Raw genomic sequence first — 14,361 nt, 5'->3', positions numbered from 1 at the left:
GCTAAAGGTATCTGCAACCCTATAGGTGGAACAACATTATGAACTAACCAGTACCCCGGAGCTCTTGACTCTAGCTGCATATGTATCAAAAGATGGCTTAGTCGGCCATCACTGGAAAGAGAGGCCCATTGGACACGCAAACTTTATATGCCCCAGCACAGGGGAACGCCAGGGCCAAAAAAATGGGAAAGGGTGGGTAGGGAAGTGGGGGGAAGGGTATGGGGGACTTTTGGGATAGCATTGGAAATGTAATTGAGGAAAATACGTAATAAGAAATATTAAAAATTAAAAAAAAAGAAAATGCCTCACAGACATAGTCATAGGCTAAGCTGGTCTGACAGTTCTGCTGCTGAGGTTCTCTCTTCCCAGGTGACTCTAGGTTAGTGTCACATTGACCCCAGAAGCTGACTACGACAATTGGTGCTCTGAATCTGAGATGCTTAGCCAGCATTCAGCAGGTGGTAGAAAATCCATAAACTCTACCACAGAAATCCGTGCGAGTGAAGAAGAGAAGATACACAGAAAACTGCAGAAAGAAGCAAAGCGGAATGTACTAGTCACTGTGTTGTTGCAAGGACAACACACCCGATAAAGCAACTTAAGAAAGAATGCATTTGCCTCGGCTCACAGTATGAGAGCACAGTCCATCATGGCAGGGAAGTCACAATGGCAGAAGCGTGAGGCTGCTGGTGGTGTGTCATCCACAGTACGGAAACAAAGAAATGTATGTTTAGTTCATCTGTAGGGAAAACAGGATGGTGCGAAAGACAGAAAAAAGGAGACAATCCTTTTGAAGAAAGAAGAATAAAGTCCAACATGTTGCCCACTAGTTTTTTTTTACTATGTGTGTGTGTGTGTGTGTGTGTGTGTGTGTTGTGTGTTTTCCACAGAGAGCTTGTGGAAGCCAGAACACATTTAGAAGTTGGTTCTTTCCTTCCTCTATGTGCAACAGGATCAAACTCAGGTCATGAGGCTTGGCAGTAAGTGCCTTTAACCACTGAGCCATCAATGGTTCTCATTTTAACTGTAGATTCTGAGTGTGTCTAACTTGAGGCCTGCACAGATAATAAGCAGGTAATGTATATCACGGTGACCAGTGGCACTTTGTAGTTGGAGAAGGATGAGCCTGGCAGCAGGCAGGTTCGGATTGCCACACAGTTCACCAGAGGAAGAATAGAAATGGTGGATTCAAAGCTCAGCATCCATCAAGTGCTTCTTTGCTCATGGCCACCAGCCTTGGCAGCATAGAGACTCCTTTTTTCCAGTGTAACCCTGCTGACCACTATTCTGTTTCTACAGAGAAAGGTTTAGTTTATAGGTGGATCTCGGCACTCAACTCCCTTACAAACATCTCTGAAGCGCTCGCTCTGCCAGGCACCATGCCCTGCACTTAGCATGCAGGTTGGCCATTCATTTAATTCTCTCCACGAAACCATGGCGCAGGGAGTATGATTGTGGAAGGTGTATTAGCATCCCACAGCTTATATTTTCTGCCATCTAAACAAAATAGATGTACTCAAATAAAAATATATATATGGAGAGACATCCCATAATTTGCACCTGTTTCTCTTCTGCTGATGGATAAGCACCCTGAGGATACCACTTGGCCACTCACTGCGCTGTCACCAAGAGTGCTTCTGCACTCGCTTGGGCATCGCTGTGGGCAGAGAGCCACACCTCACACAAAAGGGGCCTCACTCAGAGGGGCAGATGAGCTTGTTAATGAAAGGGATGGAAATTGGAGCCTTAATGAGCTACTGTATCATAAATGAGTGCAAATTACATTGTCAGTCTATTTACAATTTCACATGGCATGAAGCCTTGTAATTATGTCTATTCAATTATTGCATTCAGAGGCCTTTTCAGTGTGGGCCTCTCACCATGGCCAAAACCCACTTAGAAGCTTCAGCATCCATGGATGTTAGAACCAGCTCAGCCAGGACCCTGCACCCAACACCTTGGAATAAAATGTGGTTGAGGGGCTGAGGGAGGATTGATGTTAGAAACCAGAAGCTTGGGCCCTGTGAGATGGCTCAGTGGGTAAAGGTGCTTGCCACCAAGTCTGGCAGCCCTGAGTTCGATCCCCGGAACCCACACAGTGAAAAAAGAGAACCAACTTCTACAAGTTATATTCTGACCTCCATACAAACATCATAGCATACTGACTGACAGACAGATAGATAGATAGATAGATAGATAGATAGATAGATAGATAGATAGATAGATAGATAGACAGACAGACAGACAGACAGACAGACAGACAGACAGATAGATAGATAGATAGATAGATAGATAGATAGATAGATGATAAGGTGATAGATGATAGGTAGGTGACAGACAGACAGACAGGTGTATGGATAGGAAGGAAGGAAGGAGGGAAGGAAGGAAGGTAGGTGTATGAATTGATAGATAGAGAGACAGACAGATAGATAGATAGATAGATAGATAGATAGATAGATAGATAGACAGACAGACAGAGTTACTTTAAAAGACAGGAGTTCATTGGGAGACATCTTCTGAGAATGACAACATGGCCACCATGTAAACTTTGAATATCTGAGAAATCAGGTCAGCAAAATCCTCCCAAGGGGAAAAAATGGCTTGATATAAACTAAAACCAGATGTTTCTTCAAGATTTTAAAATCCATTTGGAGACAGGATCTTTTTTTTTTCTTCCCCTCATAAATGCTGTTAACATTTTGGTATATATTTCTAAATATGCGTATACCACCACATCAGGTCTTAAATATTAATGATAATTCTTACATCGTCATATCACTGATACCTAGGTAAAGTGGTGGATGCGTGTAATCTCAGCACACAGGAGACTGAGGCAGGAGAATTATAAGTTCCAGGCAAGCCTGGGCTACAAAGCCAGACTGTCTTTGTTTGCTTTCTATTGCTGTGATAAGAAAATGACCAAAAGCAATTTGGGAAGAAAGGCATTTATTTCACCTTATCAGGTTTGTTTTACCTGAAGGGAAGTTAGGGAAGACATGCAAAGCAGAGGTCATGAAGGAGTCCTGCTTACTGGCTTGTACCCCATGGCTAGCTCAGCCTGCTTTCTTATAGCACCCAGTACCACCAATCCAGGGATGCTACCACCCATAGTAGGGGCTGGGCCCTCCCACATCAATCAGCAGTTAAGAAAATTTGATCTAGACTGTTCTTCAACTGAGGATCTCTATTTCCAGGTTTGTGTCAAGTTTTGTGTCTAGGTTTATTGTCAAGTTGACAACTGGATTGAACTATGATAATAAGGATTTAAACACAAGTTTTCCTGAAAGCCCTTTACCCATAGAGCCATCCCACCCACTTCTTTAGGTTTGCCACTGAGGCTGATGGGTGATAGTTCCCCTCTAAGTGTAAATGGAGGGTTTCCCACAGGGTCCCACAGGCGATCCCTTAAGTCATGCTAACTAGTGACAGGCTATCCCAAAAGCTATTCACTATCATGCATTAATTACAAACTGTATCTTCGGGATGCTGGAATTCTGACTGAGGAGGCTCCTAGGAGAGAAAGAGACTCTAATTGAGTTTTTACGACAATGAAGACAGTTGAAGGAAATAAACACGGCAGAGAAATAACAATGTGGCACTGAGCTTCAATATTGCCTCTCCCCGCCACCCAGGCTCCTGCCGCTGCGGCTTTATATGCTCATATTTCCTCAGCAAAACCATCCATCCTTGAAGGTAGAAGTATATTTTATCATCAAAAATCCCTTTCTGCTTTCCCAACACTTATAACCCAATTTTCACCAAAGGTGGAAATAGTGCTCCCACCGGCCCCGTCGCAGCCGATGAAGGATGGCGGTCACTAGTATCGATTTTTTTCCCCTCCCACCTCCCTTCTTCAGTTCCCAGAAGCTGTGTGAGGAACAGGGCTCCCATTCTCCTCTGACAGTTCTGTGCCCGTGATGGAGTAGCCAGGAACCAGCACTGTGAAGAAGAATGGAAGTAACTTTAAACAGCAAGATCGCCAAAGGACCCAACGACTTAATATATCTGAGGAACAGCACGAGGCAGGCATGTTCAGAGGAGAGGCGTGGGACTTCTCACGCGCATCAGAAAATTACTTCTCAATCACTCATTATAGAAAAAGAGTTCTGTTGGACTCGGCGAGTCTCCCCCCACCCCCACTCCCACTCCTACCCCCACCCCTACCCCTACCCCGCGCCATTTTCCTATAGCCAGATAAGAAAAGACTCTCTGATGAGGAATTCCCGTTCATGGCAACTGTAATTGTCATAACTTGAATGCGCAACAGCCCAGATATTTCCTATGGTGAATAGTTAAAGAAACAGTGATACAGAAGCTGAGGGGCTGGTTTAGTCAGGATCTGCCATACAAACAAGAGGACCTGAGATCAAATTGCCAGCATCCTTGTAGAAAAGACAGGCATGAGAGTATGGGTCAGTAATGCGCTGGGTTGTAGGACAGGGAAAGGAGGATCCTTGGAGCTACTACCCTAGCTGACTGGTGAGCTCTGGGTTCCATGAGAGACCATGTCGAAAAATATATAAGGCGAAGGGCCGGTAAGCTGGCTAGTCTGATGACTTGAGTTTCGTTCCAGAAACCCACATAGAGGAAGAGGAGTCCGATTCCTGCAAGATGTCTTCCCACATCCAGACTTGCACTGTACACACACTCGCGCTCCCACATATACAAGGTATGCACCCAAGCGTGCATATGAACACACATACTTTAAAAATGTTTGTAATGTATAAGGTGAGTGGCAATAGAAAACAGACACTTGGCATTGACCTCTGCTTTCATATGCGTATGCACACTCACGGAGTGAAGGGGACTCTACCATTCTTCTGTGACTTCAAAACACTTTAAAAAAATAAATTCGTCAAAGACTTTTATTCTAAAAAGTAATTCATCCAATAGTCCAGAATTAAATAGAAAACCACTGCCCGTTCAGAGATTAACGGCAAATGGTGGGAGCTGGCTTTGTCCTGGTGTTCCTGGAATCTGTAACAGGCTCCTGTGTGAGCCATCAGTAGCTTGCCTCTTCCCTGGGAGATTGTTTCTTTGGTCAAACAACAGCATCTAGAGAGACGTTCAGCAAAGCTCAAAGCCAGCTTTGTGAATTAGGTACCGGGACTGGCAGTGTCAAGACTTTTAAGATGGACTGATTTTAAGATGGACTGCTTGACTGTTTCTAGTGCGACCAATGAGAAATTACCAGCTGACATGTTTGCTCTGAGTGTGAAGGCCGTGCTGCGTGTTTAGCCAGCAATTCGCTCAGAGTACTGCCCTCTGGCACCACCGTAATGCTTTATGAGGGAAGTAAGTTACATACTGCTGTCACGCCTAGATGCTTCAGGACCTAAAAATCGGGGAGGGAGGATAAACAGTAATAAGGAAATACGAATGTGCTTACTGCCTGCTGTTTTCATTATAAACCAAGAAGGACACAAAAATTGTAGAGTATGATTTCAAATCACCCCCAAGAACAAATCCCAGACATTCCTAACCGACAATAAACACATGACCTTGGATCTAGGTCAACATTTATATGGAATGAAGACACCTTCTAAAATTTCCTGGGGAAACAGACTGAAATGAAACCGTTTCCCAGGGTTCCACTTGCTTGCTGTTTATTTATTTTCCCAAGTTTCATTTTATTTTTATTTATAGGTACCTGTCTGTGCAGATGCATATAGAAGCCAGAAGAGAAGCTGGAGTTACAGGCAGTTGTGAGCTGCAGGAATACAGGTGCTGGGAACTGAACTCAGGTCCTCTGCAAGGGCAGCAAAACGGAGTTGGCTCTCCAGCCCCAGAGAAAAGATTCCTTCCTAAGTTTCTTTTCTTTTTCCCAATTTTTTATTAGGTATTTTCTTCATTTACATTTCAAATGCTTTCCCTAAAGTCCCCTATACCCTCCCCCCTCCCTGCTCCCCTACCCACCCACATTCACTTCATGGTCCTGGTGTTCCCCTGTACTGGGGCATATAAAGTTTGCAAGACCAAGGGGCCTCTCTTCCCAATGATGGCCGACTAGGCCATCTTCTACTACATATGCAGCTAGAGACACGAGCTCTGGGGGTACTGATTAGTTCATATTGTTGTTCCACCTATAGGGTTGCAGACCCCTTCAGCTCCTTGAGTGCTTTCTCTTGCTTCTCCATTGGGGGCCCTGTGTTCCATCCTATAGATGACTGTGAGCATCCACTTCTGTATTTGCTAGGCACTGGCATAGCCTCATACGAGACAGCTATAAGGAAATATCTAGATCAGGTTGCCCCGTGGACATGTCTGTGAGAGACTGTCTAACTGATGGAGGAAGACCCAGCCCACTGTGGGAGGCACCATTCCCTATACAGTGAATGGTGAGGCTGACAATAAATAATGTTTTCTTTTGAAGCCTCTGACTCTTTTATTACTCCTGGCTTTGACCCTCAGCATTTTTTATATTTCCTCCCCTTGACTCCTGGATCTAATATAGCCCAGGCTGGCTTTGAACTCTGGATCCTCCTTGCCTCACCTCCTGAGTTCTGGCATTAGAGGTATGTATCAGCCCATACAGTTTATAGGGATAAACCCCTGGCCCCGTGCATGATGAGCAAACACTCTAACAAGTGAGAGATATTCCCAGCTCTGGATGAAAAGCACCTCTACTGGTTGGTGTGCTGTAACCCCCAATTGTTTTGAGTTTTTCATGGTGCCTCAAAGCTTGAAGAGATTGTTTTGGGTGTGATTTTTCAGTCACACTTAATTTATCTGAAACAGGATGCTGAGTTTAGCATCAGCAGGAAGACATTTGTGATAGCCTGAATTTCAGAAATACCACACTATCCAAGAGTGGGACACAAGGCAGCCTCCTTGGGAAAGAAGGTGCAGTGTGCACCTGAGAGCCAAAGCTGAATAATTGAAGCTTTGAGCCACAGGCTCCCACACAGATAAACAAACTCCTCATTTTTTCTGAAACACACAACTTCAAAAATGTAGCCTTTCCTCTATGCTCATTAATTTTATCTTCAGAAATAAAGGAAATCAGGAGTGGAGAGGTGGCTCAGCAATTAAGAGCACTTGTTACTCCTACAGAGAACCAGAGTCCGGTTAACAGCACCCACATTGAGACTCATATTGCCTGTAATGAGAGCTATAGGAAATTCAACGCCCTCTTCTGGCCTTTGTGGGTATTACACTCAAACATGCACATACCCACACATACATAAGCATAAATAAAAAACAATAAACCTTTTTAATTAAAAAAATAAAATTCAACATGTTTCAAAGATAGAAAATATACTCTGTTATGACATACTAATTTACTAATTATACTATCATAATTACTAACAGCTATAACCACTTGGTTTAAATGACTAACCAATTGATTAGTTGTTAGGTTGACTAGTAGCCTTAATACTTCTCATGTTGACCTGGTTCTTTTTTGCATCTAACTATTTTTGACAGAATATTAGACAATATGAATTTTACTGTATTAACTGACAGATACTGGTACATTCTCAGAAATACACATTTGTTTTAACATCCAATCGTTACTTAAAATCATTTTGATTTATTTAGGTTCTGATTTTTATTTAGCTGGACCAGAAGAGTACTCACTCCAGAGTTAAGTGTTTCCAACCAACAAGGCACAAACCTTCAGTGGACTCTACCAATACTGATGGCTCAGTGAAGTTTGTTGATATACCCTGTGGAAGCCAGCGCTGCTCCCAGCAGCCTTTGTGCTGTTCCCAGCAGCCTTTGCACCAGACTCAGACAGAGGTCGTTCTCCATTACAGTTCTCTTCTGGGTCTCACGGATAATTTTCTCACACACACATATTAACAGGTACTCAGCTGAATATCCGTCTCCTCGGCCCCTCCCAGGAACCCTGCCTCTTCCAGCTCTCTCCTGCCCATACCTTTGTCCCCCAAACTGTAGTTTCTGGATTCTTCCTGCAGCTTGGAATTTTTTGATGGATTGCATTCCTAAGGACACACCTGGGTTTCTACCCTGTGCTTGCACACTCCAGACAATAAGCTGCAAGGAGCTAACAACAAACTACATAGCTCTGCTCATTCGAACTCTTCTTTCTCTCCTTTTTTGACTTATTTTAGGTGTTATTACCAGTGATCCTTCATATATTTTATCCGCTTCTGCTGTTGTTTCCAGCATGTGGCTAAAATTTGTATCTGTAACTTCATTTTTTGTTGTTGTTAGACATAATATTTGTTATGGATTTTTTTTCAAGAATTCCTTCATGTGCTTTTGAAAATGCTTTGATACCGTAAATGAAACACTCCCACTGAGGCCCAAATTAAAAGACACTCTGTCACTAAATCACATCAGAGATTCAACAAAAAAGATTGAAAAACTCATTTTAAACTCATTACAGACCTCCCCAAACCGGCAGGGATTGTTGACAAGCAGCAGCCTGTGTCCTTGATCAAAGCTGCCATGAGCTGTTTGCAGAGCAGGCTAGTCTAAGGGCAATGTCTCCCTGTGTGGTTGAGGTTGGCTTAAAATATAAGCAAAGTCTCACTGGGCTCAAGCCAATCACAGGAGGGAGTGTACAACACAACACCACCTGACACCATCAGGCTGGAGAGGTGGCTGGGGGGCCAGGGTTAGAGCATTGACTGCTCGTACAGAGTTCAAATCCCAGCACTCACATGACAGCTCACATGCATGTGATAACTCCAGCTCTGGGGAATCTGTCGCCCTCTTCTGGTCTCTATGAGCACCTGCACTCACATGGTGTACATACAGTATCAATCATTTACATAAATACGAGCTGATTGTCAGGGCTGAGAGTTTTGAGTGTCTTGCACTGCCTAACTTAATAAAAGCAATAACTTTTAGAAAGGTACCCTTCCAGTTCTCACACTTCCAGAGGGGAAAGTTGGAGTCTAAGGAGATTAACAGCTCTAAACAGAACATCTATAGACCCTGCTCCCAGATCCAACAAGCATAACAGAAGAAGGATTAGGAAGATTGTAAGACTCTGGGGGTAGGAGGAAAGCTGTGAAAAGCTGTCTTCATGTCAACCTGGCCATTGCATCCATGAGCAGACAGCCACAGCATTTGAGGTTACCTCCACAAGACCTGCATACAAACACACACACACACACACACACACACACACACACACACAAGTTGAAAGTAAGAAGGAGGATGCTAGAGACATGGTTTGGAGGTTAAGAGCATTTCTTGTTTCTGTGTTCCCAGCATCCAGCTCAAATAGTTCACAACATCTTGTAATTCCAGGTCCAGGGGTTCTGACACCCTCTTCTGGCATCCACAGGCACCAGCATGCATGATGGTGGTACATGCGTTTAATCCCAGCACTTGGGAGGCAGAGGCAGGTAGATTTTGAGTTTGAGGCCAGCTTGGTCAACAGAGTGAGTTCCAGGACAGCCAGGGCTGTACAGAGAAACCCTGTCTAGAAAAAACCAAAGGTTTAAAAAATATAAAATACATCTTTAAGGAGATTAGGGTGGGAAAAACAAGGTGTCAGCAGAAATGCCAGAAGGACAGGAGATGATAATTGGGTGAGCATTAACCCTCCATAGTAATTATAATTAATCACAACATTGTAAAATTATCAGAAGTGAAAAATTGATACAGTGGCTGTGAAATCCTCAAATAGTAAGTAATAGAAGTGAGACTCAAAGAAACTCTGATTGAAAATTGCATGTGAGTGCTCTGCTCTGCCTCCCTGGGTAAAAAGAGGGGCTTAGGGTGTGGAAAAAGGCCCTTTATGCTGTCTTTCTCTCACATGCGCTGCTATTTACAAGAGAACAACACCGCTTTCCTACCTGCCTCTCGGCCACCCTTTAAGTCGCCTATGGAAATCGTACAAAGAGGCACAAATGAACAATAGCAGTGTTGGCAAAAATCAATATTTACTATAGATCACACAGCATAAACATCGCACAGTATATTAGGATAAAATGTGAGCTGCCATAATCTGCACGCTATGGGGAAATTATCGCAGCAAAATAGACTCAGTAAATATTTACTAGGACGGTGTACCTGGAACCGTGTCTAATATCCTATCTCAACAGTGTATTAGTCAGGGTTCTCCAGGGAAAGAGACCCAGTAGGGTTTATATAGTCTATAAAGGGAGATTTATTATAGGAATTGGTTCATACCATTATTGAGGCAGAGAAACCCCACAATATGTCATACTTAAGCCAGAGAGACAGAAAAGCACAAGGTGTAATTTAGTCTGAGGTTGAAATGCTGTGCATAGGGCAAGAGATGGAAATTTTGAGGGGATACTGGGGGCGGGTGTATAAGTCCAGAGCAAGGACTGAGGGGGGAAGGGAATGGAGAGACCTGTGTCCTTTTATGCTTTTTATTTCTTTATTAGGAAATCAAAAGGGATTTTACTCTGTACCAAAAGGAGGTTTCTCTCTTCTAGAAACACATCTAGCCACCCTGAGGAGACAAAGCTTAGCAAAAAGTTAAACAGCCACAACTTGATCTGACAACCACAAGCTGACACACACAAAAAAAAACTAATCCCAAACTGGTAAGTGTTCTGGTTAGATTTCGTTGTTGCTGTTGTTGTTACTTTGACACAAGCTATAGTTGTCTAAGAGAGAACCTCAATTAAGAAAATGCCTCCATCAGATTGGCCTGTAGGTAAGTCTGTGGGGTATTGTCTTGATCAATGATTGATGTGGGGAAGGCCCAGTGCCCAGCTTACTGCGGGCGATGCCACCCCTGAGCAGGTCCTAGATTCTATAAGAAGGCAAGCCCTGAGAAGCAAGCCAGTAAGTAGCACCCCTTCCATGGCTTCTGCATCAGCTCCTACCTTCAGGTTTCTGTCCTGAGCTCATGCCCTGACTTCCCTTCATGACAGACTGTGAAGGGGACATGGAATCCAAGTTAACCATTTGGCTAACTCTCCAAGTTTCTTTTGGTCATGGAGTTCAGCACAGCAATAGATGTTTAACTAGGATTACTCATAAAATTAAATGTGTGAGCACACACACACTCACACACACACATACACACACACACACACACACACACACACACGAATCCCAAACTGACACATAATATGAACCAACCACAAGTTGACACATAAAACTCATAAAATCAATCATAACTATAAACTTAAAATTCTTCTTTCTTAATGTTGTGTTATATATATATATGTGTGTGTGTGTGTGTGATATCACATATATATATGCATATACACAAAAATATATATATACATATATATGTGAGATTTTATATATCTATATATATCACATAATCCTAAATACATAAATATTACCTTTTCAGTCTGTAAAATGCTACTTTCATGTTTGTGTTCAGGGCTGACTATTTTGTATTGAATAGCCGATTGGTGTGCCATTCCCTGGGAAAGACTCTTTCTCCCACTCTCAGCATTCTCTGGTTTTCTGCAGTTCTAGTCATGAGTGCAGATACCAGCCTCTCTTCCCTGGCACTTATACTGATCCACGTGCTGAGACTTTGAGCCTCTTTCTAGACCAGTACAACTGATTTCAAGTGGGATAGTCCCTGATGTACTGGGTTCTGCTCCTAAGGACTTGTCTTTGAAATGCATTGACAACCTGTGTGTGAGATGGGGAAAACAGCTGAGTAAATGAATCTTTCCCTCCATCAGTCAACCACTCTGAGAGTCCACGAATTTATTACACTCATTCCCCATAACATGTGTACTGGCTGGTTTTTCATGTCAACTTGACACAAGCTGGAGTTATCACAGAAAAGGGAGCCTCCCTTGAGGAAAGGTCTCCATGAGATCCAGCCCTAAGGCATTTTCTCAGTTAGTGACCAAGGGGGAGGGTCCAGTCCATTGTGGGTGGTGCCATCCCTGGCCTAGTAGTCCTGGGTTCTATAAGAAAGCAAGCTGAGCAAGCCAGGGGGCACAATCCAGGAAGCAGCACCCCTCCATGGCCACTGCATCAGCTCCTGCCTCCATGTTCCTGCCCTGTGTGAGTCCCTGACTTCCTTTGGTGATGAATAGCACTGTGGAAATGTATGCTGAATAAACCCTTTCCTCCCCAACTTGCTTCTTGGTCATGATGTTCTGTGCAGGAATACAAACTCTGACTAAGATGACATGTTTTTAAGTTGGACTCTTCATCTGTCTCAGAACTTCATCAGCACAGCTGTGGTGTGCATTTTTTGAGAGGGCATGCTGGGTTGCTTTTGTACTTACTTTGTGGGATAATTTCCTTTGAATAGAATGTCTAGCTTTATGGTCTTAACGACCTAAGGCTTGACAAGGGTACATAGCATCTTCCATCTCAGGAGCTGTCTATCTTCCCTCATCTTATGAATTATGGGTGTTTACTAGAGTTCTCCCCACCACACCCCCCAAAAAAAGCAATGAACCAGATAGATATATCCCTCCCTAGCTGAAGACAAGCTTCAACTGTTTGGATACCTCAAATCTGGCAGAGGAGGGCTAGGTCCATAAGCTAACAGAAGAATCAATACGCTGTAATGAGAGATGGGAGTGGATATTTGAACTATAAAGAAATAACTTAAAGACCCCTTCTTTTTCTGGGGCGGAACACAGCGGCAGTGCACTAGCTGAGCATGCAGTGTTTTGGCTTCAATCCCCAGCACATACACAAAAAGGAGTTTAATATTTCTGGTCAGCAAAAAGCAGGTGGGTGGGGAAGCATGTGTGTGACCCACTTTCTGCTGCTGTCATTGAAGCAGGCTCAGGATCACAGGGAACTTGCTTTGTCTCTCCTCTTCTCTTTGCTGAGCACAAATGCCACTTATCCTAGATTGGACCAGACTTTCTGCTGTCTACCTCTGGTCTTAAGAATAAAATTAAGGTGACAGCTAAGAAATGTGTTTCCAGCGGACTGTTCCTGACAAGCCTTTTCTTTATGGGTGAATTAGAAAGATGCACTGCTCAAAAGATACTACAGATTCCTCCCAGGAAGAGCAGGTCCATCTTGGCTATAGAACCTTTGCCTCCTTCAAATGTGCACTTGTAATTCTAGTGTTGCAGGGCAGGGAGGCTGGAGATAGGCACTTCAACCCCACCAGTCACCTAGCTGATCTGATCAATGATCCTCAGACCTGTGAAAACTCTGACTCAAAAGCCAGGGTCCTAAAATTAAAACAACACCAAGGCTGACCTCTGGCCTCCATGTATACATGCTAGCTCACACAGGAGCATGCATATACAAAAATAAAATCATAAGTAAATAAAAATAAAAGTGGAAGATGTGCTTTGTTGGTTTTCTGGCTCCTATGAGGATGTCTAGGACTGAGATAGCATCAGAGGGATGAGCCCAGGAAGGGGGCCCGTGGGGAGACACAACTGAGCCAATTACAATTTTATCTTTCCATCTCTCTCCTGTTTCCGGAGCTTTGTATTGGAGGTGGGAGAAATGCATAGATAGAATATAAGACACAGCAGGCTTTGGGTAGGTAAATATTATGGAGTAAAGATTGCCAACCCAGTTGGTTTTCTTTTTTTAAGTAAGTGCAAATAGAATAATAGGTTTATAAAGAAAATGGTGCTGGGCAAGGGAGTATGCTTGGTGGACAGCTTGTAAGAGGAACATGGGAAAGAGACTCCACACTTCCCAACAAAAAGAATTAGAAAGGTTTTACTTAGACCTTACCAATCACCCTGATATGTTTGCTATATATAGCCTTTCTGCATCAAATTACCACACTATACCCCAAATACACACGATCTCATTATTTTTCTACTTAAATTAAATAAGAAACATTGTAATAAAAAAAATCCCTCTTACCAGAATGAATCCTTCTACGCTGAAACAGACTCGGAAGGATATATACAATATAATATGATGTATCCTTAAAAAATGAAAGTCACACTGCCATCTTCAAGACTATGGATGAACTCAGAGGAGACAATACTAAATAAAATAAGCCAATCATGGGATGAAGTGTCAGGTACATTCATAGGAACAGAGAAGAATTGTGGCTTCCAGGGCCTAGAGGTGAACTGGACATCATTGTTCACCAAGTGCAACTTTCCTTTCTACAAAAAGATTCAGTTCTACAGCTCTTCTGCAGGTCTGGGATTATCCCCCTTACAGAGGGCTTGCCTAGTGGGCAGAGACCCTGGTTTCTGTCCCCAGCCCCACATAAATCATGCCTGTAATCTTAACAGGTGGAAGCTTGGTAGTTGAAAGCAGGAAGACAAGGAGGGAAGGGCCATCCTTGTCTTCATAGCAATTTCAAGGCCAGCCTGGGCTACATAAGACCTCATGTTATGAAGGAGAAAGAAGGTGAGTTCTGCTCTATAACATGATGAATACATGCAAGTGTGGTATGCTTAAAGTGTCAGAGCATATACCCACTCTTAAGTATTTGTACTACACTAAAAAATTAAATAGATAAAAAACACTTAAAATAAAATA

Source organism: Mus caroli, chromosome 5, assembly GCF_900094665.2.
Source record: "Mus caroli chromosome 5, CAROLI_EIJ_v1.1, whole genome shotgun sequence".
NCBI lineage: Eukaryota > Metazoa > Chordata > Mammalia > Rodentia > Muridae > Mus > Mus caroli.
This window is presented reverse-complemented; position numbering follows the sequence as displayed.